Genomic DNA, 22,852 nt, shown 5'->3' with positions numbered 1-22,852 from the left:
GAATCCAAGCATCATCATGGGAGTCAGGAACTTTCCCCACAAAGTGTTGACATTTAAATGTGAACATTTATAGAGATCCTATGCAATCTAAGTATATGATCTGGTCCCCAAACCCAGTCCAGTCAACATTATCTTCACATCTACATTGCCAGTTGAAAGTCATTCTACGGGCTTGCTCACATCTGTGTGGGAGACTTGGTTTTGGGCCTCCATCGTAGATTGTCAAAAACATAGAACAAAAAAATCCTGCAAAACGGGTAATGAATGGCGCAGCAGGGCATATGCCCGACCTGTTGATCCATTATAATGGGGAAACAGGAACCCCCGTTCTCGGAATTGGTGGGGGTCTGAGCAGTCAGACCCACAGCCATCAGCTACTTTTCCTCTACTCTCTGGCTAGGGGATAACTTGGCACCTTTGAAGCATGAAAGACTACCTAAGAGTGTTTGTTCATTCCATATAAATACCTAAAAGCCAACAACAGCAAAACAATACAACAAAAAGAAAAGAAAAAGCCATCGTAATGCTATAAACCAAACATAAAACAAATGGCACTAACTGATTGACATGAGTACATCAAAATACTGAACCACAACACAATTTATAATGTGAACTCTCGAAAAGTTTCAAAATATAGCACCATAGTAAAATATCTGTAAAACTACTCCAAGTCGTTCAAGCCTTACAACATGGCTGCTTAAAACAAGGTCCCAAAACGAAGGACTATAAAAACACAACCTGTGAATGAATTTCTTTCCCAACTTATTTGCATAAAAGTTTAAATCTCAGCAAGACAATATAAAGCAGAAAACCAAAGAAGTCGCACCCGTCTACTTAAAAAAAAAAGACTTACTTGATTAATTCTTAATGCCAGCCATGCGCATTGAGGATAGAAAGAAAAAAAATATTAAAAAAAAGATTTAAAAAAAAGGCAATTCTAACTTAAAAAAAAACTGCCAAAAAACGTAAGGTTCAAAAGCAAAAAAATAAATAAAAGCAAAAGAAAAAAAAGGTCACTCCCAGCGTGAGACGAAGCGTGATAATGAGCGAATATTAATAAGCAGACATTTTCTTTGCCCGTTGCCAAGAGGGTTCTGAGAGGAGTAATTTCAGACGGCAGCTAAAACGCACTCGCACCAGACATGTGACCAGATGACGAGCCCTGCACTCTCTCGGAAAATTGTGAACTGGCTGAGGAAAAACTTTGGGAGAAAGTTTTCAGCTTCAAGTAGCAGAACAGGCTGAATTTGCCAGTCTTGTCTTTATCCATGCCCAGGTTTGCCCGTGTGAAATTAGAGAATTGCTACAACCTCAGAACAACTCAAAGCCAAATGCAGTGCGGTAACTTCCAGACGAGCAACCATTTATGGCTTGGAGAGAAGAACACATGCTCCGGGCTAATCTACCATAAATAGCTCTGCAAACTGCTGGGATCAAATCAGCTGTTCTCATGTTTACTGCCTGTGGCTACTAAGCCCAATTATAAAGTCAACGTATTTCATTGAGGAAGGCTTTCATTTTTTTTTTCTGTCATACTTTAGGTTTTCTTAGGAAGAAAAATATATTTAAAAAACTTCTAAGCAGGAGGAAAATAAATGGAAAAAATAAAATAAAAAGGATTCTTCATGGATCCTTTCCCACTACTATACAGATGATGCCCGCTCTCCCTCTCCTGCTGCAGCAGTGACATCCCGACACTGACTGCAGAGATCACATGTCCCCATCACCAGCAGCGATTGCCTGCAGCCGTTAAACGTCCCTGGGTTGGCACAAGAAGTAAATGGGACTGGGCACCCTCGGAAAAGGAGCTGAGGAGTATGTTTTTTTTATTCACTTTCACCACGCTGAGAAGGGTAAGGACACCTTCATTGCCATCTGTTAATGGCAATGAAAATATCAACACCACTTGGCCCTGTGAATCTAAGTGCATACGTGGCAGATACAGGGAGAAGATGCTCTAGGTGTAATGGCAACGCCCCCGTTGCTCCTAGAGGCTTATTTGCATATATTAAAACATCATTTTTCTCAACAATGGGTTGCGCATATGGAACAAATCTGCTGACAGATGCCCCCATACCCCCTGAAATGAAGAGAGCAGCCGGTTGCACATGCGTGTGGGCGCTCCATTCATTTCTATGGGAATTCCGGAGATAGCCAAGCACTGTACTGGGGTATCTCCAGAACGCCCATAGAGAAGAATGGAGCGGCAGCACGCACGTGTGACCGGCTGCTCTGTTCATTTCAGGGGGGCTGCAGTTTAATATGTGAGATCTCAAGCAAGCTTGGACAGGTGAATCCCTCCAGTGGGCCCCTGAGCGAGGATGTGCCCCTTGTCTCCCCACCTCCATTGACAACTGGCACGGGACACTGACTGCTCTACAGACACTGCATCTCAACCAGCCGATGTGTTCATATAAAAAAACTATTGGGTAGATTATTGAGCTATATAACCAGTGTTCATTATAGATGATCAGGGGGCTGAGGCGACTTCTAGGTACCTGCATCCTCTTTTCCAAGACACCCGTCTTCTTGATCTCTCCGCAGGGACCCCTGTAATCAATCATCTTGCTGCTGTCTGCTTGTGTGAGAATGTGTTCTTGGCTCACACAGCTAAGGGAACCCCAATCCAAGGTAGGAGACAGTCAGCATGATACTGACGGTCTCCAGGGCAGAACAGTCTGTTTTAATATATGCAAATAAGCCTCTAAAAGCAACGGGGGAGTTGCAGTTACACCTAAAGGGCTCTGCTCTCTCTGCAACTGCTGCGTCCTCTGAACTTTAATTGACAGGGCCAGGCAGTGTAAACCTATGAACACGGAACCAACACAGATGCCTTCAGCCACCAAGTGCACATGTAAGGTGAGCCAGTTTCATAGGTGCAAAACTGCTGACAGATGCCCTTTAATGGTCGTTTACAATATAATACACACATGAACAGGACTTCTCTAAATGTAATAGTAACTAAAGTCCAATGACTGTTGTTTTCTCTTGTAGTCATAATACCGGTTTCATCATACAAACATTACATAACTAAAACGTACCAAACAAAAGTACAAAGCCACAGAAAAACACACAATGTGGGTTGTTCCTATAAATGGAAAACATTCTTTCTACTTCACTGGAGTTGTGGCAAAAGACGCGTTACATTTTTTTAGCATCGCTGAAATGTAGACACAATATGATGCTTCTCCGCATTCCTCTTAAAGGCGTAGTACAGTATTAGAAAAACATGGCCGCTTTGTTTTGCAGAACAGCTATAATTTTCTAACGCTGAACAACCTCTTTAAAAGGGGTTGTCCCACAAAAAATATTCAGTTTTAAAACCAGCAGCTGGATCTGAACACTTTTGTAATTGCATGTAATAAAAATGTTTGCATAGCCACCGAGTTATTCAGTAAAATTTATCTGTACAGCGCCACCTGCTGTTTGGTTTTTTTCTCATCTTTTTTTTATCCTGCTCACTGAGATGGCCACACATGTTCAGTTTCATCCTTCAGTTGCCTTCTGAGCTGTGATATAGAGAGCCTGGACACGCCCCCTGAGCTGTGATAGAGATAGCATGGACACGCCCCCTGAGCTGCAGCAGAAGAGACACGCCCCCTGAGCTGTCAGCTGGATATAAATCTAGCAGAGCAATGAATGGGGAGATCTCTGGATCCATGTGAGGTACAGGACTGGTTCTAGCTTTGTTAGAAACAGTCATGTATTATATGATGTCTGATTTTCATTTTTTACATTAGTCATGGGATAACCCCTTTAAAAGGGACTGTTTGGGTTTTACTTACTGATAACCTATTAGGATAAGTCATCAAGATCAAATAGGTGGGGGTCCGACTTCTCAGAGGGAAGCGGGCTCTAAGGCTACTTTCACACTTGTGGCAGCAGGGTCTGGCAGGCTTTTCCGGCAGGGGGAAACAGTCTGCCAGATCTGTGCTAACGCTAGCCCACCGTGCCACCGGAAGTCCGCTCCGGCCCCATTTACTACAAACATGCTAAGAGGCGGCCGGACAAAAACTACAGAACGCTGCGTTTTTTTGTCCGGCCGCCTCTCCGCTTGTTTGCTGTGCTGCGGCTGGACCTACCGCCTGCCCCCATTATAGTGAATGGGGCCGGAGCGGACTTCCGACAGCACAGTGGGCTAGCGTTAGCACGGATCTGGCAGGCTGTTCCCTCACTGCTGCAGCCAGTGTGAAATTAGCCTAACTCTTTCAGTAATATCTTGGGGCAAGCGAGTTTTAGGCACACTACTTCCTCATTGTGAAAAATTCTTAGGCTACTTTCACACTTACATTGTTAATTCTGGTATTGAGATCCGGCAAAGAATCTCAATACCGCGATTAAACGGATCCGTTTTGATTTTGCACATCAGGATCATCCGTTACGATGCGGTTGTGTGAAATCAAAATGGGAAAAAAAACGAATCCATCAATAAATACATTGAAAGCCAAGGGGTGACGGATCCAGTTTTATAAGCTCCTAAAAAAACGGATCCGTCACCATTGGCTTACATTGTTTTTAGTGCCAAATCAGTTGGTTTTTTTCCAGTCTTTATGACAAAAACTGAAATGCTGCCAGAATGGAAGACATCCTGATCGGATCTCTTTTCGTTCAGAATGCATGAGGACCAAATGGAAATGTTTTTTTTAGTATTGAGATCCTTTGGTGGATCTCAATACCAGAAAACAACAACGCAAGTGTGAAAGTAGCCTAAGAAACGGGAACAAATTGCTGGAGAATAGGCAACGTGTGAGAGAATCCTAGAGGGCTGGGAAGCAGGGAGAAAACTATGAAAAATGGCAGAAAATGTACTTTAGGCTACACACACAGCCAGGTCATGTGCGTTTTACAATTTGAGGAACAGAACAGGACGCCCATTATAGAAATGCCTATTCTTGGCCATAAAATGGACAATAGGACATGTTCTCATTTTTTTTTTGCGTGGCCATGGAACGGAGCTCTCCATGTGCTGTCCGCATCCTTTGCAAACCCAGATCAGGGCCGCAAAAAAAGGAGCCTCAGATGCGGACCCAAACAAAGGTAGTGTGCATGAGGCCTTAAACTAAAACAGAGCGCAATATGGGTTCAACTACCCAGCGTCAGTCTCACATCCTGAATAACTTACTGCCTGCCCCAAGTGCCCTCCACAGATCTTTGAAACGGTATCTGGTTCCTAGGTAACAGACTATTGGCATAAAATGACATTTTTGGCCGATGACCCATTTAGGCTTCTTTTCCTCTCTCCACATCTGATCTAGAAGTCACGGCAGTCACATTGGTAGCCTTGGCGCGTATATTTCAGCATATGCCCACAATGTCCAGACTTGTGGCACAATTACAACAACTGCTAGGTCTAGAGACTATTGATGAGAAATACAGATTTAGCCATTTTTGGGACAAATGGAGACCCTTCTAACCAAACACTGGTCACAGGCAGAAATAACAGCTGGTGGGACTGAAGAGCTCAGAAAACTCTGGACACTCAAAATCTCAGCTCAAGGACTGAGATTCTTCCTCTTAGGGCTCATGCACAGGAACATGTGCCACTCGTTTCATTCATTGGGGACTGCAAACTGCGATCCCCAAGGCACGTGTACCGCCCATGTGGCTGGCACAGACGGATGCAGATCCATTCAACTTGAATGGGTTCATGATCAGTCTGCAATGCCCAAAAAACGGGCCTTCCGTACCACTTCTGTGGCCTCCCGCTCCGTGCCTCCGCACTGTATCTTCTGGATTGCACACACGGCCAGTGCTCGTATATTGTGGACCCGCTGTTTGCCCTTAGGGATTCCTTGAGAAAGCAACAGCAAAACACGAGTCGGGATTACCTCGGTTTGTACACTTTATATGTATAGATCTGTACTGTAGCACTTTACTTATTGTGTCTGTTGGGACTTCTTTTATCCCCTCAATTATAGGAGCATATTACTTTTATTTACTGAGGATAGTGGTCCTGTGGGTACTTTTTCCTGTGGGTACTTTTAATGATGCTAACATATGTATATGTAACTATATTTTAAATTACTAATCTAATAAAATGTGTTATCTTTTGTATTATACATTTGCTGTTCTGGTATTTTCTTGGGGTTATTTGATAATGTTCTTTCAGCCAGCTATACACTCACCTAAAGAATTATTAGGAAAACCTGTTCTATTTCTCATTACTGCGATTATCTAGTCAACCAATCACATGGCAGTTGCTTCAATGCATGTAGGGTTGTGGTCCTGGTCAAGACAATCTCCTGAACTCCAAACTGAATGTCAGAATGGGAAAGAAAGGTGATTTAAGCAATTTTGAGCGTGGCATGGTTGTTGGTGCCAGACGGGCCGGTCTGAGTATTTCACAATCTGCTCAGTTACTGGGATTTTCACGCACAACCATTTCTAGGGTTTACAAAGAATGGTGTGAAAAGGGAGAAACATCCAGTATGCGGCAGTCCTGTGGGCGAAAATGCCTTGTTGATGTTAGAGGTCAGAGGAGAATGGGCCGACTGATTCAAGCTGACAGAAGAGCAATGTTGACTGAAATAACCACTCGTTACAACCGAGGTATGCAGCAAAGCATTTGTGAAGCCACAACACGCACAACCTTGAGGCGGATGGGCTACAACAGCAGAAGTCCCCACCGGGTACCACTCATCTCCACTACAAATAGGAAAAAGAGGCTACAATTTGCACGAGCTCACCAAAATTGGACTGTTGAAGACTGGAAAAATGTTGACTGGTCTGATGAGTCTCGATTTCTGTTGAGACATTCAAATGGTAGAGTCCGAATTTGGCGTAAACAGAATGAGAACATGTATCCATCATGCCTTGTTACCACTGTGCAGGCTGGTGGTGGTGGTGTAATGGTGTGGGGGGTGTTTTCTGGGCACACTTTAGGCCCCTTAGTGCCAATTGGCCATCGTATAAATGCCACGGGCTACCTGAGCATTGTTTCTGACCATGTCCTTCCCTTCATGACCACCATGTACCCATCCTCTGATGGCTACTTCCAGCAGGATAATGCACCATGTCACAAAGCTCGAATCATTTCAAATTGGTTTCTTGAACATGACAATGCGTTCACTGTACTAAAATGGCCCCCACAGTCACCAGATCTCAACCCAATAGAGCATCTTTGGGATATGGTGGAATGGGAGCTTCGTGCGCTGGATGTGCATCCCTCAAATCTCCATTAACTGCGAAATGCTATCCTATCAACATGGGCCAACATTTCTAAAGAATGCTATCAGCACCTTGTTGAATCAATGCCACGTAGAATTAAGGCAGTTCTGAAGGCAAAAGGGGGTCTAACACCGTATTAGTATGGTGTTCCTAATAATTCTTTAGGCGAGTGTATATCGGGCTTTGTTCTGATTGTAGGGTGCACGTATAGGTAGAAGTAACCATCCATGGGATGATCTGAGCAAGGCGCTTGCGCAGCACATATGACAGCACTTGACCTCCGGGCTATTCTTCTTACTACAGTTTACAAAGAGTCTTCTGTTTCAAGATTTCCTGCAGATGAAAAGTGTTAACATTGTGGACTTCTTAGCGAGGGCAGGCGATGGTTCATAGTAGATCATCTAGTGAATGAAGTCATTTAAAAACATGGGGGGGGGGGGGGGGGAGGGAATTCAAATTTGATGATTTATTTTTCCCCACTCACTACAGACAACCCCTTTCAAGTAAGGGCCCCGTGAGCAGCTGATCGATGTAGATCCGGCTTGTGACCGCGCCGGGAGGGGGTGAGGCTGGCCAGACGTGTCCCTTATATGGTAGTAGAACAGCTCCATACCATGTGCCTCATATTGCACTGTACTGTCCATTATAATACAGTACTGCTAGGAGGGTACACTATCCAACAGCACCAAAAGAATGCAGATTTGTTTTTTCTGTTGTGAGGAAAAATAAAAAAAGAATCACTGCACACTTCACTTACGCAGTTACAGGGCCAAAACTGACCAAATAACTCAAGTGTGAACTCAGCCTTACAGGTCAATGTTAGCGCCAGGTATAGAACCGTGCAGAGGCCCAAGATCCTACTATAGCGTGAAAGAGCGCACTCCTATTACACCAATTCACTGATTCCACATAGATTTCTACAGAACCTGTTCTATTAAACGCTTATACAAGTAAAGTCCCCCCGACAGAGTAGAGAGGGTGTCAGCAGTAAGTTTGTGCTGACGTCACTGATTATTTTGCCCATCCTCTAATCAGTCAGAACAATAACACCCAAAAAATATACTGTCTGTGGAGCATCCGCCTTCACTCTGTCAGTAATTCATCAGTATTGGTAATAAAAAAATTAAAGGGAACCTGTCACCCAAAAATCGCCTATTAAGCTGTTTACAGTACCTTATAGTGCTGTATAGTCGTTTCCTGATGCACTTTTTGTTAGTTTTGCAGCATGTATGCTCAGTCAGAAATCGATGTTATATTCAGCTGCTGCCCCGTGCTTCAAGTCAGGCTTGAAGTCACGGGGGCAGCGGCCTCGGCGTCTTACATGGCCCTCTCCCCGCCCCCTGCCTCTGTGACTGACAGCCGAAATCCGATTCCGGGACCGCGCTCAACGGCCGCATGCGCAGTAAAGGGCGGCAGGAGCGCGGTCCCGGCTGCCGCGCGTACTACGCGCCGTCTTACTTTCGCCGCACTGCGCATGCGCCCGACATCCTGTATCAAACGCGCCCGCGCCCAGATGCCGGGCGCGGGCGCGTTTGATACAGGATGTCGGGCGCATGCGCAGTGCAGCGAAAGTAAGACGGCGCATAGTACGCGCGGCAGCCGGGACCGCGCTCCTGCCGCCCTTTACTGCGCATGCGGCCGTTGAGCGCGGTCCCGGAATCGGATTTCGGCTGTCAGTCACAGAGGCAGGGGGCGGGGAGAGGGCCATGTAAGACGCCGAGGCCGCTGCCCCCGTGACTTCAAGCCTGACTTGAAGCACGGGGCAGCAGCTGAATATAACATCGATTTCTGACTGAGCATACATGCTGCAAAACTAACAAAAAGTGCATCAGGAAACGACTATACAGCACTATAAGGTACTGTAAACAGCTTAATAGGCGATTTTTGGGTGACAGGTTCCCTTTAAATAAAAACAGGACTGAATCCAAAACAGAGATGACACGTGAATGGAATATTTGCATGTCTTCTGTGTTTTGTACCCACTCCTGCTTTTGGCTACCAAGTCATAAGCCAATTCTGATGCAAAATAGGGACCATGTCATACAGGACTTCCAGCTGCTACACAGACAGGATCCATTGTGCGTCTCTTCAGATCAGAAGGGTCAAATAAATTATGTCAGCCAGGCCGAAAGGCTAAATACTGTCCCAGTCATGAAGTGGGGAGGGTGGGAACAGCATGAGAAGTCCACAGAGTGGCCCTATGACATAGTAGTGAGGTGGCAGCAGCATCAGGAGGCGGCAACAGTAGCAGAATGACCGTGTGGAGGTGGCAGCAGCAGCATCAGAAGCAAATAAGGATATCCACAGCACTCTTCAGTTTATGCAAAAAAAAATTAAACGGTTCTTTTTATTCCATCAGTAGCATACAATGCGACATTTCGACTTAGGCCTCTTTCACACTTGCGTTGTGCGGATCAGTCGTGTACTCCATTTGCCGGAATTACACGCCGGATCCGTAACACCGCAAGTGAACTGAAAGCATTTGAAGACAGATCCGTCTTCAAAATGCTTTCAGTGTTACTATGGCAGCCAGGACGCTATTAAAGTCCTGGTTGCCATAGTAGGAGCGGGGGAGCAGTATACTTACCGTCCGTGCGGCTCCCGGGGCGCTCCAGAATGACGTCAGAGCGACCCATGCGCATGGATGACGTGCCATGCGATCACGTCATCCATGCGCGTGGGGCGCCCTGACGTCACTCTGGAGCGCCCCGGGAGCCGCACGGACGGTAAGTATACTGCTCCCCCGCTCCCCACTACACTTTACTATGGCTGCCAGGACTTTAGCGTCCCGGCAGCCATGGTAACCAACCATTCAGAAAAAGCTAAACGTCAGATCCGGCAATGCGCCGAAACGACGTTTAGCTTAAGGCCGGATCCTGATTAATGCCTTTCAATGGGCATTAATTTCGGATCCGGCCTTGCGGCAAGTGTTCAGGATTTCTGACCGGAGCAAAAAGCGCAGCATGCTGCAGTATTTTCTCCGGCCAAAAAATGTTCCAGTCCTGAACTGAAGACATCCTGAACGGATTTCTCTCCATTCAGAATGCATAGAGCCCCGACGACGGAACTCTATGCCGGAAGAAAAGAACGCAAGTGTGAAAGAGCCCTTAAAGAAGTCTTTATCAAGCAATGAGAGTGGGGTACATAGTGTGCTTGAATAGTTGGGTGGTGTTGAAACAGCCTCCCATCAAATAAGTGTCTTTATACAATTAACATGCATAGATACATATTAGTGATAATGTCAGCAAATCACCAAGAGATTACTTACAAAAAGGTGGGGTTCCATGTGGCTCCCTATGATCTCCTGCATTAGGGCAACAAGGTGCCGGATCTCGGCGTGCTCAGACCCAGACTGTGCAGCTATATCACTAATATGTATGTATGTTAATTGTGTAAACACACTTATTTGATGGGAGGCTGTTTCAACACCACACAACTATTTAAGCACACTATGTGCTTAAGTCGAAACGTTGCATTGTATGCTGCTGATTGAATAAAAAGAACCAATGTTTTTGCATAAACTAAAGAGTGCTGTGGATATCCTTATTAATTTGCTATCTGAAGGAAACCCTAGCCTGGACCTCTTCTCCGAAGGCACCATTGTCTAGACCTGATTTTTAGGTACCAGGAACACTAGTATGTTTTATCCCATGATGGGATTTGTAATGCTTACTACTTTGTATCATTAGCAGCATCAGGAGGCCACAGAGTGGCACAATGACAGAGTCTGGAGGTGGCAGCAGCATCAGGAGCCAACAGCGTGACCCGTTGACAGAGTTGGAAGGTGGGTGGCAATACCAGTACTAGCTGAAGATGGTGGGTGAAAGGAGCACTTGGCATCAGATGTGTGGCATCAGGTGGATGGCAGCATCAGAATAGTAGCTGAGGCAGGTAGCCAGAAATAACCAGTCTCTTTTGTCAAAGTGACGGTGTGGCACCATGGATGATGCATCAGGGATTGGTGGGTGGAAATCCTGGCTGATCCACGCCTGATTCCTCTTGACAAATGTCAGTCTCTCCACATTTTAGGTGGACAGGAGAGTTCTTCTTGGGGTAACTATGGCCCCCGCCGCACTAAACACCCACTCTGATGCCACACTACTGGACGGGCAGGACAGCTTTTCCAGCGCAAACTCTGCCACTTGCAGCCATAAATCTAGTTTGGCTGCCCAGTAGTACAGCGGATCTTCAATGTGGGGTGGCAGGGTGCTGTCCAAGTAGTCCTCCTCCAGGTCTAGCTGCTGCTGGGGAGTAGTTTCTTCACTAGGCGAGTGAAGAAAGCTTCTCATCAGCGACTATAGACTCAAGTTGCTGCTGATGGAGCCAGAACTGCTCCTAAATCACAGGGCTGGCTGGCTGCTGATTGGCTGCATGCATGGCATTGTGGGCGATTCCTCGTTCCCAGAGTCCCTTGCTCCATTTCCTAACACGTTTAGCAGCCATTTTAGGAAAAAATGCGATTCGAATTCCACTGTCGATTTTGATTAGGGAACCACCCCGAGACAGTCTCCAAAAGGGTCTTTGTCTTGTAGACTACCAAATTATACTTCAAGGCTCTTTAATGGGTAGACTTAGGGCAGTGATGGCTAACCTTCAGCACTCCAGCTGTGATGAAACTACAACTCCCAGCATGCATTCATTTCTATGGAGTTCTGAGAACAGCCAAGCAAGGGGGCATCTTGGAAGTCGTAGCTCTACCACAGCTGGGGTGTTAGCCATCCCAGACTCAGGGTTTGGCTACATGGCTACATGGCTACATGGCAACACTGAAGTTGGAATTTTTGCGTTTCAAAGGTCAAAGTTGCATCAGATATGCATCTCGCACTGCGACCCAACTCATTTCTATGGGACCACCACTACGCTGCGATGCCCCTGCGATCTGGGCTGTGACCAGTGTCACCGTGTAGCTGTACCCTTACAGGTTAGTGACATAAGAGACCAGTTTCGTCATTCTGGAAGAGAGCTTATTTGCATGTCTGGCTTTATATACACAGGTTTCTCCAAAATCTAAACCCTGCTTTCTGCGCCAATAACATAGGAGCCAATGTGAAATTCCACTGGTGCAGATCGGCTCCTTCTGCTTTCAGAAAGCTTTAACAGAAGGACTAAAGGTTATGAAAACACAACTACCATGAAAAGCGTCACATAGCAGCTGTAACATTCCAGCACTAAACCTCTCAAAGTTTCACCAATGGTAGTAACCGCGGATTCAACCACGCCTTGTATTTTCTTCATTTCATCTTGTTTAGAAAATCGGTCTTTTGGTTTTTTCGTGGTCATGTCTTAAATGCTCGGCCAAGTGAAACCTACAAGATCACGATCTGAGAAGCCGGCACTGATCAGAACAAGCAAACTGAAAACTAATACACCTGGTACTTGGATATTGATGGTCTACCCTCAGAATGACAGGAGCCTGGACTTTTAGGAGGGGTCCCCATGGGATTATAGTCAGTCATGGGGTTTTATTCTTTTGGCTTTTAGAGGGAACTTTTGTCAGATGGGTTACAGGGAGGTCATCGCTGGGCAAAGTTTTCTGGGTTGGTAGCAGTCAGGGATTGGGTGAGAATTGTTGTCGGTTTGGGCAGAATCTGCCCAGGACGGTAACTGCTTTTTATTGGTCATTGTTCTTGTCCAATCGTGACTGGGTAAGAATAGTGTTATCTTTCGGGCCCAGCAACAATGTTCCGATTCGTTAATATTTTATCATATGATGTATGTGCGAAGTATAAATTCTGGTGCATGTGAGGAGCATTTGCCTTACCTATCCTGGAATTTGGGATGCACGCCCGCCCCGCCGCCCCCCGAATTGTGATAAAGCTTAAGCTTATGGCTGAGCTTATTTATATATCTGAAGTTATTGATACTTTATGGTTATTCTTATTATGGTTTTATTCAAGTGTGTTATTATTAATAAAGTTTGGTGAATTTATGTGGTGAATTTTAAATAAATTTTGATTTAAGGTTGACTAATAAAGGCAGTGGCCATTTTTTCCACTTAAGGTGGTGTCGGTTTGTTATTTATTTACAGTTAGAATTTTTGCATGATAGGACTTAGAATCCCATAGGTCATTAATATTAGATCCGGTAGGGGTCCAGCACTCCGCACCCCCAAAATTCAGCTGTTACAGGCAGCCCTGGTGGTGCACACTATAAAGTGGAAGGAAAGAGAAGTAGAAGTCTCCGTCCACTGTGTAGTGTCCATGTCGGGTACTGCAGCTCTGCTCCCAGTCATGTGAATGGGACCAGAGCTGCAATATACTGGACACACAGGGGACAATGCCTTCTACTGTATAACTTTTGGCTGAAACAGCTGATGGGTGGGGGTGCTGTGAACCCCCATCAAGCTGATACAGATGACCTATCATTAGGATAAGCTACAATATCCAAGTCACCGAAAACCCCTTTAACACTCCCAGGGGCCAAACCTTCTCCTACTGTATTTGGCAATGTTTTTAAAAGGTAACCTGCCACCCCCTTCATGCTGTCCATCCTGAGGGCAGTGCAAAGCAGTGATGGACACCCTGTTTTAAAAAGGGCATATCCTGGAAAAAGAGAATGATGAATTATCCTTAGGATAGGTCATTATCACATGAGTGAGGGTTCAAGTCCCAGCATCCCCACCGATCAGCTGTTTCAGGGAGCCGGAGCTCTGGTGAGCGATGCAGGCTCCCAGCAGCTTTCCAAGGACAGCGCTGTACATCGTATAGTGGCTGTGCTTGGTATTGCAGCTCAGCCCTATTGACTTGATTGGGGCAGAGCTGCAACTAGGCCATGTGACCAATGTGCGGTGATGTCACAGGCTAGGAGGAGCCTGCGGCGCTCAAGGCCTCTTCTAACAACTGATCAGCAGGGGGTTCCGGGTGTCGCACCCCCACAGATCTGATACTGATGACCTAGTCTGAGGAGAAGTCATAAATATCCTTTCCAGGATAACCCCTTTAAGCAGCTTGTCATTAGGTGCTAACATGTTGTATAGTTTGGGAGAACTTACGTTATTCCCTGCTATGCACAGCCAGCGAGGAGTCAGATTTATTTATGATCTGGTGCCCCCCACCGCCCTCCTCCAACTGACTGATTTCTCACTATTTCAGGTTACCAAAAAATTAAAATAAAAATAAATAATGAAGAAAGAACTCAAGAGAAAGAAATACTTCTATCAATAATGGAAGCCATGATGCTGTGCCAGATACTCATATGGTGGATCCCAATGGTGCCGGATGGACCCCATTCAGCTATAATGTTGGAGTTCTGTTATTATGATAACCGAGATGAACTCTGCTATTCATATCTGCATTTGTCGGAACCCCGCAAGGAGGTACAAATTGTCATTTTGAACACAGGGTAGATTTTCAGTCATGGATTTAGCCGAAATTCCACAACAAAACACGTGGCCGTGCTTTACATGCGGATCTGTTGCGTATTTTGCTGCGGATCTGCAGTGGATTTGCATTGCAAAGGGAGAAATTCACTGCATAACTTGATGTGCCCCAAATTTAATCTGCACTGCAAGTCTTTACTGCTGCATACGGAGGAGAATTTTGTAAAGTCTTTGCTGGCACTGGCACATGATGTGGATTTCCCAGCCACAATTCCTGCCCTGTGTGAACATACCCTAAAGAGGTACTTTTCACATAACAAAATTTATCACTTATAGCCGCAGGATGAGTGATAAATGTAAGATCGCTGGGAGTCTGACTGCTGGAACCCCCAATGACCCTGTAAACCAGAGTCTGCCTGTGTGAACGGAGCAGAAGCGCACTTGTATGACCATAGCTACGGCACTCCGCTATCTGTCAGTCCCATAGAAGTAAATGGAGGAATGGTCGCACATGCACATTACTACTACTCCTCAATTCCCACAGGAGACTCAAGGATCCAGTTCTCATGATCGGTGAGGGTCCCGGTCTTCGGACCCCAAGCGATCATTTATCCATCATCTATTCAGTGGAGACGCGATAAAAAGATTTTTAGAGGAAAGACATTGCAAAGAAAAAACTGTTTCATTTTGTTGAACTCTGTTCCTAGCACCATGCCACCTACCGGGGCAGGCAGAGGTGGCAGCCTCACAGGGCTCCACTCGTACACAAGATGACCAACAGATTTAGTTTAGGTTCAAACAAAAGGACCCAAACTGTTGCATAACTACAACTCCCAGCACACCCTGAAAGCTGTAACCTGTCTGAGCACGATGGAAGTTGTACTTTTTCAACGGCTAGAGGTCCACGATTTTGACATGCCTGGTCTAGGTCTTCGAAGCTTCACGTTACACCTCTGTCTACACCCAATATTCAATAGATGTCAAGTTGACACCAACAGCACACGCCTCAAAGATTACAAAAAAAACGAAAACTATACAAAGCATGCATTATTTACCCACATCACAAAGGAGTCTCCTCTGGAACTTCACCACATGCCAAGAGAAAGAACTTGTAGAACTAGAGAAGTGTTATGGAAGGAGCACAGATCAGATCCTTCACGTAAAAGGCTGCGTGGAGTTTAAATTATACCGCCAATGTGTACACCCATACACCTACAAACAAAAATAGTCACTGGTTTTTCCATGCGATACTCATCATGTATGCAAAAATAGATGGTTCTACTAAGAAAGTAATGACATAATCTTCTATATGAAGCTCAGTGATATCAGCTTTATGAATATCAGTTGTCGGCACTAGTCTCAGAACAACCTTCGAGATTCCGTGAAGTTACTTAATAAATCGCCCAGTAACTACTGTAGCAACATTCAAGTAGCAAGAAGTTAAAGGGGTTGTCCCATTGTCCCACAAATAATATTGTAAGTTTCAAAACTAGCACCTGGATCTGAATAATTTTGCAATTGCATATAATTAAACATTTAGCATAGCCGTTGAGTTTTTCAATAAAATGTATCTGCATAGCGCCGCCTGATGTTAGTTTTTTTTTTATTATTTCTTTGTCCTGCTCATTGAGATGGCCGCACATGCTCAGTTTCATCCTTCAACTGCCTTCTAAGCTCTGATAGGGAGAGCATGGACACGCCCCCTGAGCTGTGATGGGCAGAGCATGGACACGCCCCCCGAGCTGCAGCAGAAAAGACACTCCCCTTGAGCCGTCAGCTTGATATACTGTAAATCTAGCAGAGCAATGAATGGGGAGATCTCTGAATCCATGTGAGGTACAGGGCTGGTTCTAGCTTTATTAGAAAGAGGTTGTTATGTATTATATAATGTCTGATTTTCATTTTTTTACATTAGTCATGTGGTACCATTAAAGTTAATAGGGGTTATCTCCAGTCTGCTGCTGGCATGTTTGATGCCAGTACAGTTCTGCAGACAATGCTACGCCTTGGGCCTCTTTCACACTTGCGTTGTCCGGATCCGGCGTGTACTCCACTTGCCGGAATTACACGACGGATCCGGAAAAACGCAAGTGTACTGAAAGCATTTGAAGACTGATCCGTCTTCATAATGCTTTCAGTGTTACTATGGCACCCAGGACGCTATTAAAGTCCTGGTTGCCATAGTACTAGCGGGGAGCGGTATAATTACCATCCGTGCGGCTCCCGGGGCGCTCCAGAATGACGTCAGAGCGCCCCATGCGCATGGATGACGTGCCATGCGATCACATCATCCATGCGCCTGGAGCGCCCCGGGAGCCGCACGGACGGTAAGTATACTGCTCCCCCGCTCCCCACTACACTTTACCATGGCTGCCAGGACTTTAGCGTCCCGGCAGCCATGGTAACCATTGTAAAAAAAAAAGCTAAACGTCGTATCCGGCAATGCGCCGAAACAACGTTTAGCTTAAGGCCGGATCCGGATCAATGCCTTTCAATGGGCATTCATTCCGGATCCGGCCTGGCGGCAAGTCTTCAGTTTTTTTGGCCGGAGCAAAAAGCGCAGCATGCTGCGGTATTTTCTCCGGCCAAAAAACGTTCCGTTCCGGAACTGAAGACATCCTGATGCATCCTGAACGGATTTCACTCCATTCAGAATGCATTAGGATAATCCTGATCAGGATTCTTCCAGCATAGAGCCCCGACGACGGAACTCTATGCCGGAAGAAAATAACGCAGATGTGAAAGAGCCCTAAAGAGGACCTTTCACCAGAATTAAACTTCTAAAGTAACTATGCAGGCATGTAGAGCGGCGCCCAGGGACCCCCCTGCACTTACTGCTATACCTGGGCGCCGCTCCGTTCTCCCGTAATTGCCTCCGGTATCTTTACAGTTAGGCTCCATCCAGGGGAACCTGCCGACGCCTCCTTCTCCCATGCTGCAGCGCTGGCCAATCACAGCGCTCATCTCTCTCAGACTATGAGCTGAGCGCTGTGATTGGCCAGCGCTGCAGCATGGGAGAAGCAGGCGTCGGCAGGTTCCCCTGGGTGGCGCCTAACTGTAAAGATACCGGAGGCAATTACGGGAGAACGGAGCGGCGCCCAGGTATAACAGTAAGTGCAGGGGGGTCCCTGGGCGCCGCTGTATAGTACTTGGCATCAAACATGCCAGCATAGCCTGAGAGAGAGATGAGCGCTGTGATTGGCCAGCGCTGCAGCATGGGAGAAGTTGGCGCCGGCAGGTTCCCCTGGATGGAGCCTAACTGTAAAGATACCGGAGGCAATTACGGGAGAACGGAGCGGCGCCCAGGTAGAACAGTAAGTGCAGGGAGGTCCCTGGACGCCGCTCTACATGCCTGCATAGTTACTTTCGAAGTTTAATTCTGGTGAAAGGGCCTCTTTAAAAGGTCAAATATATCAGCTCTATGGAAGCCCCTTAAAGAGAATCCCACCACATATTGGCACCACCAGCTAATATCACAGTTGTATAAGGTGGGACAGCCCCAATTCTGAAGATGTCATTAGTTTTGTAAAACCTTCTAACCCCCCACTAGGATCCTGCAATCATCCCAGGTCCTGATGAGTCCTCCTAATGATGTGCATGAGCTCAGCAGTCCTCAGAACCTTTTCAGGCAAACTGAAGGGGAATGCAAGAGAGTCTACCTAAAAGAAATACATATTTAGACATCATGCACATATTTGGCATCTGTGTCCGAGACAAATGGTTTGCCGATAGCACATGGACCCATGCTTTTCTATGGGTTCGGGGGGGGAGACACACACTAACCCATGTGCTGTCCGCATCCATATTTCCATTCCACAAATAATAGAACATGTCCCGTATTTATCCGTTTTGCATAAAATAGCCATTTCTATTTATGGGAGTGAGAAAAATGCAAACAGCGCACAGAACATATCCGTAGTATTTTGCCGACCACGATATGGAGACAGTCCTGTGCATGAGGCCTTAGAACCACTGTCTGTCACACTATGCATTACTTCTGGCAGATTGATGGGGTTACAGGTGGCGACAGGTTCCTTCACACATTTAGGGGCAAATTTACGAATACGTTCTAAAATTAAAACAGTGTAAACTTTTAAATTTGAAAAGCACAATGCAGATAAATTTCCTCGCAAAAACGCTAAGTGTACACGTTGCTGGTACTGTATTTTGCTGCAGTTTTTCACACTACTTGGGGGGGGAAAAACGCACGTATTCCGCAACGTTTGCAGGTGGCCTAAATGTTCCTCTGTGTTTTGCTACATTTTCTTTGGCATTTTCACAGCGTATTTATTTTGAAAGGACAAGAACACTGGAGGCAGCTGCTACTTTAGCCTCTTGTCAGCTGGTGCCTACATGCATGATGGTTTAGTTTTGTGGCATCAGGCTTTCATTTTGAAGACAGTGATGTTTTTTGCCATTTTTTCAGCATTTTCCCCTAGGCTTTTCTATAAAAAGTTCAGAAACACAGGAAAAAGAAAAAAACAAGATAAAATGACACCATTCAGATGGCAAGATTAAGACAGCAATTCAAGTGCCCACCACACTGCCATGTCATAATAGTGACACCCGATGGCTGCTCGATAGCCAACACGGGCTGCCAGGAAGCAAACATTCATGGTGAGGTCCGTCCGAGGTGTGATTATTGCCAACTGAAAACCTTTTTTCTTTCCCCCCGTGTGCACAAGACAAGTGACCATCATGAAGAGAAGCTTGGCATACCGCATTTTAACTATGTAAGATGTTTATATTGTATGCATGCATCTGTTTCTGTATTTCACCAGTGATACGGTGCAGCCATGGAGGACGACTACCATCGAACAAGGCTATGTTCACACACAGCTGATCCGTTTCAGAAATGTCATGTGTATAGAATACATTTTTCAGTAACAGAAATGTCTGCAACAGATCTGGCGCATGTGAACGTACTCTAATAAGGAGTATATGGCCCGACAGCAGATTTAGCCTTAGGCTACACAATGAAATGTGTTGCACGGTAATTTTCATAATTATAGTCTATGGCATCGCACTGCGACAGACACGACCGTAGCAAAAAAAATCCACCCAAAATGGATTTTTCTGTGGCTGTCGCAGCATGTCGCAGTGCGACTCCATAGACTATCATTATAAAAATTACTGTGCGACATCAATGTTGCGCGACACATGTCATCGTGTAGCTCTAGCCTTAGTCACTGCTTTTAAAGGGCATCTGTCAGCAGATTTGTCGCTATGACACTGGCTGACCTGTTACATGTGCACCTGGCATCTGAAGGCATCTGTGTTGGTCCCATGTTCAAATGTGCCCGCAGTACTGAAGTCTTAATAAATGCAAATGAGCCTCTAGGAGCAACGGGGGCGTTACCCTAAAGGTACTATTACACTAGCAGATGTCATACAGATCACGATAAATGACTGAAGGTGTAGCGACTTGTTATCGAGGAAAATTTATCTTATTATACACATCGATAATTGTTCGTACTTGCGCTTATTACTTGTTCGCTTTTAACTCGTTTGTTATTACATGGACAGCTGAGGGTGGACAGATGCTTGGTCAAGAGGTTGGTCTTCAGGTGGAATGGTAGGTGTGACAATGGAAAACCACATTTCAGCTACTAGATGACTCCAAATTATACGAACTAATCTATTAACGAGAAGCTCGTCTTTCACAATTACATGACATGATTCTAGTCTACTTTCACACTCGCATGAACCACATTGTCACGAACGTTCCCGTGGCAGGAGATCGGCGAGACTGGCAACACGTGGTTTGATCTGACATGCTTTCTGTTTGGATCAAATGAAGTCTGTGTTGTTTCTGGTGCCCGTCACCCCTTCTTTCCCCAGGTGTGGCTATTGTGGTCATTTAACCTTCTCTATTTTTTTGTTGTTTCACCCACTACGCTTTGCGGTTTATAGCTTCAGTTTGAGTTGTGGACAGCTGGAGTGTGGATCTACGCTGAGTTCCTGGTGCTGCCATAGCCACTTGAAGTTAAGTGTATTCTTTCCCTTTTGTATGTTGCATTTGCCTGTCGTTTGTATTAAGGAATGAGGGAGACTCCTCTTCCTCCTTCCTTTTGGAGGAACAGGTTGTCTCAGTCCTCACATTAGTACCAGGGTCCTATAGGGTGAGTTAGGACAGAATACCTAATACATAGGTATTCCTGTGTATGAACTCTCCTACCTCTGGGGTCTGTTCATACTGGTAGTTAGTCAGGACTTTGATTAGGGTTTTACTAGGAGGCCATCTCTTTTCCCTAGTTTCCAGGCCTTATTCCCTCACCCCTTTCCCTCCTATGTTCGGTGTGGTGTTTTCCTCCCACACCTGAACGTGACAGATATTTGCTCCATGTAATAGGGCTTTTAATCCTAGACGCTCTGGTCTCTCTGCAACTGCCGAGCCTTCTCCACTTTGATTGACAGGGTCAGGTCAAACACGTCATCATTCCTGATCCTGTCAAAGTGCAGAGGGCACAGCAGTTGGAGAGAGCAGAGCCTCTAGGTGTAATGGCGACGCCCCCGTTGCTCCTAGAGGCTCATTTGCATTTATTAAAACCTCATTTTTCTCAGCAATGTGGACACATATGAACATGGGACCAACACAGATGTCTTCAGCTGCCAAGCACACATGTAACAGGCCAGCCAGCGTCATAGGGACAAATCGGTTGACAGATGCCAGTTAATTATGAAATTTCCTGATGTACACCATAGAACGGCAGTCTACCTCCAAGTGCAAAACCACACATTAGGACTTCCGTATATTATTACTTTACATATTTGTGTTTTTCTGATCTGTAATAAAGATATCCATAGAAATGCATCAGCCCATTCTGTAACCAGCAGAGATGTAGAGGAACAGGGGTATCAGCCATGGGATGTATAGGGCGCAGCAAAATGAAGGTTTGCCCCAGGTAGAGGCACGCCGAACGTCTACCACAATTCTGTACGTGTAACACTAATGACTATGCCATCAGCAGAGGTCATACCATCCAGCAGTGCAGAATGTCAGCTGATGAGTGATGGGGGGGGGGGGCCTCGGTTTGCATACATCCCACCTGTTTTGATCAATATGGGAATATTGCCAGATGAAGCAAAGCTCTTGGGTTTTAGCATGAGAATTAAAATTAGAAAACTTTGCATAAAAGCAAAAATAAGGAAAAGGAAGAGCACAATAATATCCTATTAAAAATGCATCCTGTACGAGGAAGGAAAGGAGGGATTCTGGGTAGAACCACATGGGAAATGTTCACCGAGCACAACAAGCACGTTTCCTCGAGCGACAGCAAAAATTAAATTAGGCTGAGTGTATGAGATTGGCAAAGATAACAACCGCTGACGACCACCATGTTCTGGCTGGGAGGCTCCGGTGGAAAAAGACAGATGCTGTTGACTAGTAGTCTGGCTGGTCGCAGAGGGCTGGAACTGTAGGGCAGGGATCAGCAACCTCCGGGCACGCCAGCTGTTCTGAAACTACTACTCCCAGAATCCTCTTTTCACTTCTATGGGAGTTAAAGGGGTTGTCTCACTTCAGCAAATGGCATTTAGAGAAAGTTAATACAAAGGCACTTACTAATGTATTGCAATTGTCCATATTGCCTCCTTTGCTGGCTGGATTTATTTTTCCATCACATTATACACTGCTTGTTTCCAGGGGTTATGTCCACCCTGCAATCCAGCAGCAGTGGTCGTGCTTGTAAACTATAGAGAAAAGAGTCAGCTTATAAGCACTTCCACAGTCCCAGCCCCCACAGAGGCCAGCACTTCTTCCTATATAGTGTTCAAGCACGACAATCACTGCTGGATTGCAGGGTGGACATAACCCATGGAAACGAGCAGTGTATAATGTGATGGAAAAATTAATCCAGCCAACAAAGGAAGCAATATGGACCATCACAATACATTAGTAAGTGCCTTGTATTAACTAACTTTCTCTAAATGCCAATTGCCATTTGCTGAAGTGAGACAACCCCTTTATAGACAATAGGTGTGTATGCTAGGAGATGTAGTTTCATAGCAGGGCACAATGATTGACCATGATCACGTAGAGGAGTAAAAAGAGATGCACTGGGGGACACTGTAGAATTCTGGAATCACCTTCATTATCGGGTGCCCGTCAGCTGTATTGGAGCGTAATACCAGTAAGGACCAGGAGAGCGGACTCCACCAGTACTGGGTTTTAACTAGAATTTCATAAACCAGATAATGAAGAATGTATAAGAGGCCAATTTATTTTTCATCTTAGCAAAATTATATTATGTATTTTTTCATTTAGAACACAAAGGGACCACTGAGCTACTTGTGCCGACGGCTGGAAATACGCACTTAAGGCCTCATGCACACAACCGTTGGGTGTTTTGCGGTCCACAAATTGCA

At 45.6% G+C, this 22,852-nt stretch overlaps 1 protein-coding gene across 2 annotated transcripts in view; it reads right to left on the bottom strand.

Moving 5' to 3' along the window:
• The window catches only part of SVIL (supervillin), a 193,317-nt gene that overhangs the window by 139,166 nt on the left and 31,299 nt on the right, over window positions 1-22,852 (bottom strand). The window contains exon 1 of one of the 2 annotated variants that reach the window (XM_044294221.1): window positions 854-1,330. The exons of the other annotated variant lie outside the window; for it this stretch is intronic. The gene's annotated coding sequence lies outside the window, so the exon portion shown is untranslated. Of the gene's footprint in view, window positions 1-853; window positions 1,331-22,852 lie in introns of those variants that run through there. 2 annotated transcript variants of the gene reach the window in all.

This window comes from Bufo gargarizans, chromosome 5, assembly GCF_014858855.1.
Source record: "Bufo gargarizans isolate SCDJY-AF-19 chromosome 5, ASM1485885v1, whole genome shotgun sequence".
NCBI classification, from domain to species: domain Eukaryota; kingdom Metazoa; phylum Chordata; class Amphibia; order Anura; family Bufonidae; genus Bufo; species Bufo gargarizans.
Note: the sequence above shows the minus strand (reverse complement) of the source record. Positions and strands in the feature narration are given on the sequence as shown.